The 15478-nt window shown below is 42.7% G+C and overlaps 1 protein-coding gene and 1 long non-coding RNA gene across 3 annotated transcripts in view; one reads left to right on the top strand and one right to left on the bottom strand.

Annotated features, from left to right (window-relative positions):
* Nucleotides 1-15478, top strand: part of rimbp2b (RIMS binding protein 2b) — a 269586-nt gene that overhangs the window by 75211 nt on the left and 178897 nt on the right. The gene's annotated exons all lie outside the window — the stretch shown is intronic.
* LOC145355712 (uncharacterized) lies at nt 3313-14984 on the bottom strand. The gene is made up of 3 exons (XR_013889034.1): nt 14648-14984; nt 9082-9266; nt 3313-3480 (listed from the first exon to the last, which is right to left on the bottom strand). It is a non-coding gene; the product is annotated as an uncharacterized LOC145355712 (long non-coding RNA).

Raw genomic sequence — 15478 nt, 5'->3', positions numbered from 1 at the left:
TGTTTTAGGGAGGGGTCCTGCACAATCAGTTAAGACCCTGGTAAATGGTTCCTCAAACGCTGGAATGGGGATTAAGTTTGCTGGTTTCATCACTGCTGGAGGTTTCCCTATCTGTCATGACCGACAAAATTTAACCACATCTAATGTTTTTGTATTTTAGTTTGAGTTTTCCTTAATCCCAAATGACTTCCTACTGGAACCTCATCTGCTTCTTATAACACCTCCTTCCTATATCTTACTGGCAATACCATTTGAGGAACTTCTGCCCACTTTTCATCCACCTGAATACGTAAAGGTCTCCATTTCCTCATTAAGACATCATTTTTAGAGTAATAACATTCTGGTATACACTCAGATTCCTCTTCGTGTACACTTTCTGATACTGTTTCATTTCTATATTTTTCTGTTGTAACTCTGCCAACTTTCCAGAATTAAAAATATCGACCTCAATCTCCACCTGTTCTTGTTTTCTAATCTGATCAAAAGTTGTTTGTGATAACTGAACTTCAACTTTCTGATCTTCACTCATTGCTTCCTCCTCTTGTTTTAACCTGTGACTTTGTAGCCTTCTTATTACACAATCAGGACAAATCCCAGGGTAAGCGTCCTTCAACAACTCAGTTGATTGATTCTCCACTGGCTTTTCAACCACAATAGGCATCACCCCCACCTGTGATCCAGCTGTATCATTACCCAAGATAAACTGTATTGCTGGACAAGATAATTTCTCTATTTCTCCTATTACTCCTTCACTGGACTCTCCGACCTTGCTTTGTATAATGGAACGCTACTCTTCTCACCCTGAATTCCACATATCGCCACCTTTTCTGGCAATACTCCTTCCAAACTACACAGCTCCTCATCTCTTATCATCAAAGATTGTCTTGCTCTCGAATCTCTTAAAATTTTAACTTCTTTACCTACTCCTCCTGGTACACACGAGTAAACTTTACCCACACAGTAAATTCTTTAAAGAGATCTGGCACCTTCTTATCAGTCAATTCCTGATCAGGCTTTACCTCTTTTGCTTAGATTGGACTTTCTTTAACCACTTTTACCACTCAACAAACCCCACTGGCTTATCCTGTTTTACCACGTCAGTATTCCCAGTGCTTTTCTTAAACCACAAACACTGCCACTTTACACGGCCTAATTCATTACGTGAAAACATCTGAGGCTTTCCATTTTTCTTCCACCTCCCTGTACATCCTCTTTAATCTGAGGCACACTATCTTTATTACCTCCCACAAGATCTCCTTTACTTGTACCACTCTTTTCCCCAGTTTCTATCTATTCCTCATAGGCTGAAACTGATGTTGGAAACCAAACTTTGATTTATGAATTAATTCATAATCATTTGCCATTTCTGCTGCTTACCTTGCAGTTTTAACCCTCTGCTCTTGCACTACATCAGGAAGTAAATTTTTAAACTCTTCCAAAATAATCTTTTCTCTAAGAGCTTCATATGTCTGGTCTATTTTCAAAGCCCTTATCCACCTATCAAAATTACTCTGTTTGATTCTTTCAAATTCTAGGTATGTTTGACCAGGTTCTTTTGCATTTCTAAACCGTTATCTGCAGGCTTCTGGAACTAATCATATGTGCCTAAGATGGATTCTTTCACCTGCTCATACTCCCCAGATATCTCCTCTGATAGTGATGACAACACCTCACTGGCTGTACCTACTAACTTTGTTTAAATCAGTAATGCCCACAGGGTCTGTTGTCATTTCATCTATTTAGCCACTTTCTCAAATGAAATGAAAAAAGCTTCTACATTCTTCTCAAATGCTTGGACATATTTAAATCGATCTCCACCAAGCCTTTGACTACAAAGCTCTTGCTCCTTAGAACATTACCTCCCCTCAATTTAAAGCTCGTTGTGTTAGCCATCACCATCCTTCTCACTGTCCTCATCAGTACTCTCAACCTGTCCTTATCCTTTTACCTTCACCAATTTAAACTGACATTCGCTTTTGATTGCCAGTTTCCGAAGTTCAAATTTGCTCATTTTTGTTCTGCTCAGGTTATCCTTTCCCTTCCTTCCTCCCTGATCTGTAATTCGAGCAGTTTCATTTGGTTTATTTTTGTTCCTCCCTTTTGCTTTTTCTGATGTAATTGCCTCTCTTTGGCTTTTAGTTTCGCTCTTTCCTTTATTTCAAATTCCAGCTGTTTTAATTCTTTTCCCTCTTCAAGCTGTTTCATTTGTAATTGAAGTCTAGTCGTTTCCAGTGATTCTGACTGCATTTCTGGTGATTTTAAATGCTAAGCTATCACCACAATTATCTCCCTTTTCCTCACGCTGTGAGGGAATGTCATAGAATCATAGAACCCTACATAGAACCCATAGAATCATAGAACCCTACATAGAACCCATAGAATCATAGAACCCTACATAGAACCCATAGAATCATAGAACCCTACATAGAACCCATAGAATCATAGAACCCTACATAGAACCCATAGAATCACAGAACCCTGCATAGAGCCCATAGAATCATAGAACCCTACATAGAACCCATAGAATCATAGAACCCTACATAGAACCCATAGAATCATAGAACCCTACATAGAACCCATAGAATCATAGAACCCTACATAGAACCCATAGAATCATAGAACCCTACATAGAACCCATAGAATCATAGAACCCTACATAGAACCCATAGAATCATAGAACCCTACATAGAACCCATAGAATCACAGAACCCTGCATAGAGCCCATAGAATCATAGAACCCTACATAGAACCCATAGAATCATAGAACCCTACATAGAACCCATAGAATCATAGAACCCTACATAGAACCCATAGAATCATAGAACCCTACATAGAACCCATAGAATCACAGAACCCTGCATAGAGCCCATAGAATCATAGAACCCTACATAGAACCCATAGAATCATAGAACCCTACATAGAACCCATAGAATCATAGAACCCTACATAGAACCCATAGAATCATAGAACCCTACATAGAACCCATAGAATCATAGAACCCTACAGTGCAGAAAGAGGCCCTTCGGCCCATCGAGTCTGCACCAACCACAATCCCACCCAGGCCCTACCCCCATATCCCTATATATTTTACCCGCTAATCCCTCTAACCTACACATCTCAGGACACTAAAGGACAATTTTTTAGCGCGGCCAATCAACCCAACCCACACATCTCTGGTCAACGACAAGGTTTGGTTTAGTCACCTTTTGTAAGCCACCTTGCATGACTTCCTCCACCCCCAAGAACTTCTGAAATGCCTCTGAAAGAGACATTATTCCACAAAGCACTCTCTATACAACACCCAAAGAGAAAACGCCAAAATACCCACCGCTCACTGTCTTTGAGTTAAATAATCCCAAATCAATCAGGAAATATAGATTTTAATTGCAGATGAGCCTCCAGTTGTTATGGTTCAGGTCAGAAACTCCAAAGTGTTTAATAAAGTCCGCCTGGATCATAAGTTTTGCATCTTGAGTTTGGCTAGGATAAGGAAGAGATGTTATAACCAACTAGGAAGCTTTTATCAAACAAAAATTTATTAACACATGTGTTAATAAAAATGTTAACACATATAGTTAGAAAATTAGCAAGAAGTTTTGTCAAATACAAACAAGAAACACACAATCATAATAATGTATAACCCTTAATATGTATAAACTCTCCCAATTAAAACAAAAACCTGCCATAGATAAAAAGGTTTAACACAGCACAAACTACTGTTCACGTGATAATGGAAATTTGAGTCCTTTAGTTGAAGTCTGCAGTTCTCTGGATTAATTCCAAACAGTTTGAAGACAGGACAACTTCCCAAAACATCAGAGAGAGACTCTGGTCCAGCCCCCAACAACAGCAGATTCTCACCCTTCCGGAAGATAAGAGAATTTTCAAAACGGCAGGGAGAGAGGGAAACACTACGTGCTGTCCCTTCTAAAACAACTCAAACCTGCAGCTCCAAACTGAAAATCAATCTTTGTCACCTGACGTGTCTTTTTTTTTCCCTTCCCAACAATGACATCACCAAAGGTAGCGAACATAAATTTAAATCGGTCTGAAAAAGGTGCACTAACGTCACAGGAGTGTGGCGACTAGGAGAATTTCATAGTAACTTCATTGCAATGTTAATGTAAGCCTGCTTGTGACACTAATAATAAAAAAGATGATTAAAGTATTTGGTAGGGTAAATATCTGGACACTATTTCCACTGACTGAGAGTGGGGTGGGAATTAAAAATGTCACTAGAAATTAAATTGTCATTCATCACAGGAATAAAGGTTACCAAACATGGTGGATAGATGGGGTTAAGGTTCAAATCAGCCATGATCTCACTGAATAATGGGGTAGGCCTGAGGGGCTGATTGGCCTCCTGTTCCTTATTGCTTAATTCTGACCTTTTCTGACTGACGGACGGCGCAAAAGTTCATGAATTGTTTTGTGCTGAAAACCCCATCACTGCCCCTTACCCCACGCACACTCCAACATTCTGAGTGTGACGTTCGCAGGTAATATAAAGAACATTGTGGGGATGCTGGGATGGATAAGGATTAACTGATGGATTAATGCCAGCAGAGAGCCAGAGATTTCACTACGGTCTGGGTGATATTGTCAGCAACTCTTCATTTTAACTCATACAATAAACTAACTGATCTCCCGCTTGAGCGCAGGGATGGCCAATCAGTAAAACAGAGTTGAGGGGCAAGGATGCTGGGATTTGGCTGTAATTTAAACACAATTGTCAGATTCTTCCCGCTCAGAAAGGACAGTAGGACTAGGGGGCACAGCCTCAAGATAAAGTGGGGGGGGGGCGGTTTAGAATGGAGTTGAGGAGGAACTTCTTCACTCAAAGGGTGGTGAATCTCTGGAATTCTCTACCCGTTGAAGTGGTGGAGGCTGCCTCGCTAAATATATTTAAGTCACGGGTAGATAGGTTTTTGATAAGAGAGGGGATTAAGGGTTATGGGGAGAAAGCGGGAAAGTGGAACTGATCCACTTCAGATCAGCCATGATCTTATTGAATGGCGGGGCAGGCTCGAAGGGTTAGATGGCCTACTCCTACTCCTATTTCTTATGTTCTTAAATCCATCACAAAATGCTGTGGCTGAATTATACCAATCCTTCAGGGATAGTGGGAATGCTGGGAAGTGGTGGGCAGGGTGGGGGGAGTGGAGGTTTGACCTTCCTGCACCACATCATTTTGTCAGTGGTGTAGAGGGTAACAGATAGTCCACTTTCCCAGAGTGCACCAGCCCAGAGCCCACCCAGGCCACATAAGTAACCAATTAAAGGGCTTTTCCTGCTTCTATAGACAGAGGATGGGGAGGAGGGGGCCTCCTCTTTGGGTGGTCTTTGACTCATGGAGGGGACGCTGATAGCAGTGGTCTCGCCGTTGCCCCCACAGCTCCCCCCCCTCCCAGCCACCTCTCTGAAATCTGCCAGACTGACCCCAATGGCCCCGCCTTATTCTGAAGGTCCATCTCCTTCACTGTGCTCCCATATTCCAGCTGCAGTCCCGGTCGTGGCCACCACCACTGGAGGTGCCACTGAGCTGCTGGCCTCGATTGGGGTTTGATTGGCCAGCAGCAGCTAAATGCAGCCCCAAGTCCCATTGCCCATTTGAGTGGGGAACGCTGCCCCACCCCCACCCTTCCTGCTGGACCTTTGACTCCAGCAGTCAGATCCCATCAGCCTGGGCAATGTGTATTTTAAGTTTCGGGAATGGGGAACTGATTCCCAGTTAATGTATTGTGTGAGGAATTGTAAGTGTTGGATTCAGTGCTTGTCCGTGAACAATGCTGCTCAGAGAGTTTACCCAGTGTTACAGAATGTCCAACCAATGGCTCTGGTATCGCCGGGGAACGCACACACGCACTGTCCCACACACAGGTCAATAATTGAAAGCTGATGGGTGAATGGAAGTGAGAGTAGATGAGCTTCTGGTGAAAGGGAATCTACCTGCGGCATTATTCACTGTTTCTCTCACGGATGCTGCCTGATCTGCTGAGTTTTTCCAGTATGTTCTATTCTTATTGAGAGAGTTGGGCAGGTCTGGTTCAAGAGCTAGCACAAAGACAATGGGCAGAATGGCCTTTTGCAATGCTGCCATTCCCATGAAGCAATGAATGGATTTGATCGTTGGCAAATCCCAGAGAAGTGAACAATATAAATACAGATCATTGAACCATACAGCACAGAGAGGCCCTTCGGCCCATCGAGTCCACATCAACACATTAGAAATACCTGGACTCCCACCTAATCCCATCCGCCAGCACTTGGCCCACAGCCCTGAATGTTATGACGCATCAAATGCTCAGTACTTTTTAAATGATGTGAGGTAGAAGGAGGGAACCCTGGATGACTTGAGATTGAGGCCCTGGTCAAAAAGAAGGAGGCACATAACATGCATAGGAAACTGGGATCAAGTGGATCCTTTTGAAGATTATAGAGGGTGCAAGAGTAGAGTTAAGAGAGAAATCAGGAGGGCAGAAAGGGGACACAAAATTGTTTTGGCAGACAAGGCAAAGGAGAATCCAAAGAGCTTCTACAAATACATAAAGGGCAAAAGAGTAACAAGGGAGAGAGTACGGCTTCTTAAGGATCAACAAGGTCATCCATGTGTGGATCCACAAGAGAAGGGTGAGATCCTAAATGAATATTTCTTATCAGTATTTACTGTTGAGGAAAGCATGGACATTAGGGAACTTGGGGGAATGAATATTGATGTCTTGAGGAGTGTACATATTACAGAGAAGGAGATGCTGGAAGCCATCAAGGTAGATAAATCTGCAGGACCTGATGAAGTATATTCCAGGATGTTGTGGGAGGCTCGGGAGGGAATTGTGGGTCCCCTAGCCGAGATATTAGAATCATCAATAGTCACGGGTGAGGTGCCTGAAGATTGGAGAGAGACAAGTGTTGTGCCCTTGTTTAAAAAGGGCTGCAGGGAAAAGCCTGGGAACTACAGGCCAGTGAGCCTCACATCTGTGGTGGGTAAATTATTGGAAGGAATTTGAGAGACAGGATCTACGGACATTTAGAGATGCAAGGACTGATTAGGGACAGTCAGCATCACTTTGTGAGTGGAAAATCATGTCTCACAAATTTAACAGAGTTTTTTGAAGGGGTAACCAAGAAGGTAGATGAGGGCAGTGCAGTTGATGTTGTCTACATGGACTTTAGTAAGGCCTTTGACAAGGTACCACATGATAGGTTGTTGCATAAGATTAAATCTCACAGGATCTAAAGTGAGGTAGCCAAATGAACCCAATTAAGTATGCAAAATTGACTTCATGACAGAAGCCAGAGGGTGGTTGTAGAGAGTTGTTTTTCAAACTGGACGCCTGTGACCAGCGGTGTCCCTCAGGGATCACTGCTGGGCCCACTGTAATTTGTCGTTTATATTAATAATTTGGATGAGAATATAGGAGACATGGTTAGTAAGTTTGCGGATGACTCCAAGATTGGTGACATAGTGAACAGTGAAGAAAGTTATCTCCAATTGCAACAGGATCTTGATCAATTGGGCCAGTGGGCTGACGAATGGCAGATGGATTTTAATTTAGATAAATGCGAGGTGATGCATTTTGGTAGACTGAACCAGGGCAGGACTTACTCAGTTAATGATAGGGGACTGGGGAGAGTTACAGAACAAAGAGATCTAGGGGTACATATTCGTAGCTCCTTGAAAGTGGAGTCACAGGTGGACAGAGTGGTGATGAAGGCATTCAGCATGCTTGGTTTCATTGGTCAGAACATTGAATACAGGAGTTGGGACGTCTTGAAGTTGTACAAGACATTGGTAAGGCCACACTTGGAATACTGTGTACAATACTGGTCACCCTATTATAGGAAGGATATTATTAAACTAGAAAGAGTGTAGAAAAGATTTACTAGGATGCTAATGGGACTTGATGGATTGAGTTATAAGGAGAGGCTGGATAGACTGGGACTTTTTCCCCTAGAGCGTAGGAGGCTGAGGGATGATCTTATAGAGGTCTATAAAATAATGAGGGGCACAGATCGGCTAGATAGTCAATATTGTTTCCCAAAGATAGGGGAATCTAAAACTAAAGGGCATAGAATTAAGGTGAGAGGGGAGAGATACAAAAGAGTCCAGAGGGGCAATATTTTCACAGAGGATAGTGAGTGTCTGGAACAAGCTGCCACAGGTAGTGGTAGAGACGGGTACAATTTTGTCTTTTAAAAAGCGTTTGGACAGTTTACATGGGTACGATGGGTATAGAGGGATATAGGCCAAACACTGGCAATTGGGGCAAGCTTAGGGGTTAAAAAAGGCGGCAGGGACAAGTTGGGCCAAAAGGCTGTTTCCATGCTGTAAACCTCTCTGACTCTATGGTTCTATGACTTTAAGCCTCTATCACCCTCCCAGGCAGCGCGTTCCAGACTGTCGCCACCTTCTGGATGAAAAAGATTTTTCTCACATCCCCCTTAAACCCCCTGCCCCTCACTTTGAACCTCTGCCCCCTCATGACTGTCCCTTCAACTAAGCGAACAGCTGCTCCCTATCCACTCTGTCCATGTCTCTCAATTTTGAACATCTCAGTTAGGTCGCCCCTCAGTCTTCTCTGCTCCAGAGAAAACAACCCCAGCCTATCCAACCTCTCTTCATAACATAAATGTTCCATCCCAGGCAGCATCCCGGTGAATCTCCTCCGCACCCCCTCCAGCGCAATCACATCCTTCTGATAGCGAGGTGACCTGAACTGCACACAGTGCTCCAGCTGTGGTCCCACCAAAGTTCGATACAACTCCACCACGACCTCCCTGCCCGTGTAATCTATGCCCCGATTGATAAAAGCAAATTTCCCATATGCTGTTTTCACCACTCCTTCAACCATCTGTTGGACAAAGATGCCAAGGTCCCTTTGTTCCACAGAACTTCCTAGTGTCGGACCATTCATTGAGTACTTTGTGTCAAATTATTCCTTCCTTCCTCACATTTTTCAGGGTTATACAGTTTGATTCTTTTTCCATTTGAGAATACCAGTAAGGAACTGCAAAGTAACACCTAGCAGTTACGACATGGACTCAGGCCAATTGGCGCATCCAGCATGTGTCAGCATTTACCTTCTGGGAGGGAGATGTCCGCAGTGCCATTGTTATATCTGCTGATCATCTATCAGTTGCTGATTCCACAGCGAAAAATCAATTGGAAGAAAGGTTGACTCCTCTGAGATACACGAATGTCAGCAGCAAACACTGTCTGGATGTGGTGTACGATATAATCCCACATTGATTGAAGCATTGAACCACTGTGAGGTACAATACATTACTAATTAAGCAGGAACAGAGAGGCAGCCAGTTGTGTCAGAGCCCTGAGCTAAGCTTTTGTTTGATGGAACTGGGTAGCTTTGTAAGAAGGCTTTACAAAAACACAAAAGGTTAAACTTGTAGCTTACTGAGATTCCATTGAAAAAGACAGAGTTCCTGCACAATTACTGAAAGAATAGACTTGAAACCCTGCACCAATGGGGGGGCTTTGCCACAATGTCGTTCTGTGCAGCAACTCAAGCAATATCGAGAAAGATTTGACTCCAATCTTTTTATCTGTGCATGGCTCAGATTGCAATATTCTCACACACAAAGCACTCACAATACTGCCTCCCAGTGCACCTAGCATTAAAGAATCTTACAGCTGAGGATGAGGCCATTCAGCCCATTGTGGTGGTACTAGCTCTTCAAATGATCTATCCAATTAGTCCCACTTCCCCCTGCTCTCTTCCCGCATTCTCCTGTCTCCCGTCTCACATCTTTTGAAAGTTCCTATTCAATGTGCTTCCATGGTTGTTTCAGGTAGCACATTCCAGACCATAATAACCTCTTGTGTTGCTGTGGTAGGGAGGGAGAGGAGTAAAGGTTGAGGGGAATTTGCCTGTTAGGCTGGGTCAGCATTTATTGCCCATGGAGGGATGGTAGTGAGCTGTCTTCTTGAGCAGTTACAGGCTATGTGGTGTAGGTACACCCCTGGTGCAGTTAGGAAAGGATTTTACAGTAAGAAGTCTCACAACACCAGGTTAAAGTCCAACCAGTTTATTTGATTGTAAACCCACAAGCTTTCGGAAATGGGGTTCCTTCCACACAGCTGACGAAGGAACAGCGTTTTTGAAAGCTTGTGGGTTTACTATCAAATAAACTGGTTGGACTTTAACCTGGTGTTGAGAGACTTCTTGCTGTGTTTACCCCAGTCCAACGCCAGCATCTCCACATCAGGAAAGGATTTTGACAGTGAAGGAACAGCAATGTATTTCCCAGTCAGGATGGTGAGTGACTTGGAGGGGAAGTTGCAGGTGGTGTTCCCCAAATAGCTGCTGCCCTTGTCTTTCGAGAAGGCGACATGGACAAGTTGGGCCGAAGGGCCTGTTTCCGTGCTGTAAACCTCAATGGTAGATTTTTCATCTTGTTTATAAAGAATTCTTTTTTCTGCATAAAATTCCTTACCACGTGTCAGTTCCCACTCTTAGGAATGGACTACATTATTCCCAAAGTGATTAGCATTTTCTAATCTGTTTTCAGTTGGCTGTTGAGAATTGAAGTTTGGAATTTGATGTTGATCTGATGTGAGATGTGGATTTGTTACAATAGACCGACTATCAGGAAAGAGAGATATAATTAGACAGAATTTTTAAAAATAGGCAAATCAGAAAACCTAGCAAAGGAATGGAGTTTGGCTGTAAATCAGCCACGATTCAATGATGGAACCAGCTAGAGGGGCTGGAAGGTCTCCACCTGTGTCACTGTCCACTGGATTGAGTTAAATTGTTCCAAAAAAAGTTCAAAAGTTGAAAGACTGCCAGTGAGATTTTTTTGGAATCAGAGCATGGTTACAGCACAAGAAGAGGCCATTCAGCCCATTATATCAGTGCTGGCTCCTTGCAAGAACAAATCACCTAAAGCCATTCTCCTGCCTTTTCCCTCGTTGCTCTACAAATTCTCCCTTTAGGCGATGATCCAGTTCCCTATTGGATACCTCGCCAAAAGTCTAGAAAGAATTTTGAGGCAATCTGAGCTCGGGGAAGTTGCTATATAAATGCAATAACATCTTTCTATTCCTTTCTCCTTCCTGTGTTTGTCAAGCTCCCCCTTAAAATGTACTCAAACTATTTTTCATTTATATAGCATCTTCCACACTCTCAGTGTTACTTTAGAAGGAATTCTTCAAAATGCAGCTAATGAAAATACAAAACTTACCCTAACTTATAAAATCAAAGGGTTTAATAAAGAAACCTGATTACTCCAAACTTGGGACCTCATCCTGGGCCACTCCAAGCGATCCACAGTTCTTTATTTATACTGAGTCAGCTGACTACTACGTCACTCTGTAATTGGTTCGATGGTTTACTGGGTCAGCTGACCCTTAGACCTTGTTCCCATTGGCCGTATTACATCCAACACAAAGTTGCCACTGGTTACGTTCTAACAAATTCCTTTTAGTTTTAAATGTTTTCTTCAGAATAACTTAAGACAACCATCCTCCAGTATTCTTAATAATTTTCCAACATCTGCCCTCCTTTTTGTAAAACAATCTGATACCTGTAGATTTGCACCAACCCAGTTAAGTTTGGAAACTTCCTTGTTTTCCGGTAATTGTTTAATGCCGGACAAATTAATTCTTAATCTTTTCTCAGTTCCATTTTTTGTAGAGTGAAGATTGTCCACAGAATACTCAACTGGTACTTCCTTACCCAATGTGCCCAGAAAAAATAATTCTGTTAATGTGTCAGACAAATATATCCCCATATCCAGCACCTCCACTAACGCTGGCGTTTCAGCCGCCGGTGGACTTTTGACCCCTCTTTATATTTTCTTTGCCCCCCCCCCCAGGCCAAGGGGCAACATTCCCCTTCCTTACCCACTGGGAAGTTTATGAATCCAGCACTGCTTAAATGTCCATCTGGTAGATTGGCATGTGAAGTATCACTAAACACAACCAATTTCATATCTTCCGGTTCTCCTAGCGCTGGGAATCTAATTACACTCCTCTAATTTTAATTTTTTAAATGTTTTATAGCCTGCAGGGTCTTTCTGACTATGGCACACTTCAACATATTACTGCGCTCTAGGACATTTTAGCTCCCATCTGGTCTTGTCTGTGTGCAGAGCAAATTTAGCTGCTCTGTCATACTCAACAGTTTTGTTTATTTTTCATTAGCCGGTTCCTCCTTTCCCATCTACCTCTCTCGGGTGATGGGACTGGGATCAGTCCTGTTTAATCTCCCCCACTGACTCATCCTTACCCCAGATTTACCTGGTTGGATATTAAGACCAAGATATCGAAAAGCACCAGCTCCTTGACTCCCTCCTTTAAATTCTGTCTTCAGCTTCTCAATTAACCTTTTTTCAAATTCTTCTGTGCTGCCCCATAGGAAATCATCCACGTGCATTATAAAAATTCCAGCTGATTTTCCTTTAGCTTTCCAGTAAAACATTGCCGGATCTGCTTTTAACTGAACACAGCCGGTCTTCAGTAATACAGATCGTACAGAGAAATACCAAACCCTTGATGCATCACTTAACCCATTTATGCATTTGTTTAATATCTACAGATGTCCCTGTGTATTACCTGCTTCTTTGGGTGGCCTCAAAAAAACGTTTCTTTGCAATGTTTGGCCCTGTAGAAATGCTGCTTTGATTTCTATTGATTTACAATCCAATTATTAGATGCTAGAAAAGCAAAAAAATTCCAGTGTCACTTTCCCTGCTGTGGGTGAATCAACACTAATGTCTCTCCCACCCAAATGTTCCTCATACCCACAGGCCACTAATCTGGCTCTAGCTTTATACATCCCATCTTGCAAAACTTTCTCTGTGCAAACCCATCTATGGGACAAAGTAAACTGCCCTTCACCTCAATGTACACCCAAACTCCTTCCAACTCTCCAGCTCCCTTTGTTTGGTCTCTCTTACTTCCATTTTGTTTGCAGCTATCAATATTTCCTCATCATGGAGGCTTCTACTCCTATTCCTATCACTGGTTTGATTCCTCATTAAGTTCCAGCCCGTACTGACGTGTCTATCTCTGCCAGGGCTGCTACTCTCAGACCGCTGTTCTCTGCTGACACATCTTTGGTCACATTTGAGATTTTTTCTTGGGTTTACGAATGCTTACTGTCACATCTCCAGGACTTAAGCCTCACATTTTTTGTTTCCATTGTCCACCCTATTTTCCCAATCTATCGCTTTGGCTTCTTGCCCTCGTTCTTGTATGTAGAGCCAGTGTTTGTACTTTCCTGCTTTCACAATTATAGTGGCGTCTCTCCACTCTCTTGACCCTTTGGCTCTGTACGAGATCACTGTGTCTACTTTGGGAGCTGAAGCTTTGGAGTAGCAGCTTCATCCCCTGCCTCCCTGGCACTTTGTTGATCAGACAATAATGACCAGATCTTGCAAAATCCACAGTCCACAGTTTTCCCAAATACCACAGCTTTATCCTGTTCCAAATCAATGGTCATCTGAGCTTCCTTCATCACAGACCTGCTTAACAGCAAAGGTATATCACTGGGAGCTACATCTGTACTTATAAATAAACTGATTCCCACAATCCGACAGGGAACTATCACCCTTTTGGAGGATGTTAAAGTGCTGCCATCTCCGAATCTAAAGCAGGTGGAACTATCATGTTATTTTACTTTCATTCGCTCTTTATGATCGAGACATAACTAAATAACAACTTAGCCAATCTTGGCCACAGACCTTGGATGTACATCCACTATCTATAACAGCACAGTTGAAAAAGTCTATCATCAGGACGCTCATTATGGGACTCAACCTATCTGCCCCAAAGCAATGCCTTCCTGGTGCCTATCCTCATCACTGTTGGTTTCCATGTATTCTGTGTCACACACGTGGTTTCAAAGACACAATTTGTTCTTTTCAGACAGTTTACGATGTAGTGCTTTGGGGAAATCACGTTGGAAACAGCAATTCACAATCCCTCTAGCATTCCTTTGATTTAAACATCTTTTATTAGTTTCCCATGTCTATCTTTTTTCCCCATTATCAAATGGGTTATATTCAGTTTCAACACTAACTCTGTTATTAATGTAACTGTCTCTGTTTAATGGCCTTTGTGCACCATTTGTTCTGGTATGTGATTGAGTCACCATTGACTCCTCTGTTCTAAGAACAGAAGAAATAGGAGCAGGAGTAGGCCACCTCGCCCTTCGAGCCTGCCCTGCCATTCAATAAGATCATGGCTGATCTGAAGTGTTCTGGGTGCTATGGCATCCCGTTGTGTATTGAACAAGGTGTTTCCTGAAAAACCTTTTTAATGATGCTGCATTTGATCGAAGAGGGGCTCTGTTCCCCTTAATTGTATCCCAGTCATTACTAAAAGAATATCCATTGGCCAATACCGCATCTGGAATCTCCAAAGTGAATTTCATTGGCCTGTTAGAGCCCCTATCAAAATCCATGATATTCTCTTCCATGGACTGGGTATCTTGTCTCCTAATCCTGTCAAACATCACCCACCCTTCACAATTCTCCAAGAACTCATCTTTCTGGTAAAGCTTATCTAAATATTGCATCAGGAGCTGTCACCCTTCTTCTCTATTTAGGGTATCTGCCGTCCAATCGGAAAATACTTTGCTTTTTATCTTACTTCTAACTGGAAGTGACAAAGCTAATATCATACCTTGCTTTTGTTTCAGTATTGTGGTGACCGGGTTCACATTTCCATCTCTGCCTCCCATTACCGATATGGTTCAGCATCTGAAAAGACAGGGAGACAATCCAATCCCACCGGTTTACTTCTAGCTTCTGCCGTGGGTGTAGCACTTGTTCAAAAACAAACACCAGATTACAATGGGTTCTCCTCTGCTTCCAATGTTCCTTCAGAATGAATTCTTCAAAATGTAGACAATAAAAATATAACAAATCTTACTCCAACTTATAAATCAAAGGGTTTCATAAAGAAACATCATTACTCCAAACTTGGGGCCTCGCCCTGGACCAATCCAACCTCTCCACAATGCTACATAGTTCCTTATGTACAGCGAATCAGCTGGTCAGCTGACTGTTACTTTACTCTATAATTGGTTCCATGGTTTACTGGGTCAGCTGACCCTTAAATCTTGTTCCGATCCAGCACAAGGTTATCATTGGTGACATTCTAACACTCAGGACATTCCAATTCAATTTACAATGACATCTATTAAATTGTAGTCACTTGTTATGCAGAGAAATGTACATTCAACATTCAGAAAACAAAACCTCCCAATCAGACATTGAGGTGAGTGGTTAATTGAGATTGAGGGAATAGTTTCAGAGGGGCAAAGTTCCCCCCTCTCCTCTTTCAATTCAATAACAGAATCTTCTAACTCTGTCTGAAAGGGCAGAGGGGCCTCAGTTTAATTTATCACTGAATGAAGCACTTCTGACAGTGCGGCACTCCCTCGGCACTGACCCTCTGACAGTGCGGCACTCCCTCGGCACTGACCCTCTGACAGTGCGGCACTCCCTCGGC

The sequence above is a fragment of the Carcharhinus amblyrhynchos genome, chromosome 20 (assembly GCF_965287045.1).
Source record: "Carcharhinus amblyrhynchos chromosome 20, sCarAmb.v2.hapA, whole genome shotgun sequence".
Classification (NCBI taxonomy): Eukaryota; Metazoa; Chordata; class Chondrichthyes; order Carcharhiniformes; family Carcharhinidae; genus Carcharhinus; species Carcharhinus amblyrhynchos.
Note: the sequence above shows the minus strand (reverse complement) of the source record. Positions and strands in the feature narration are given on the sequence as shown.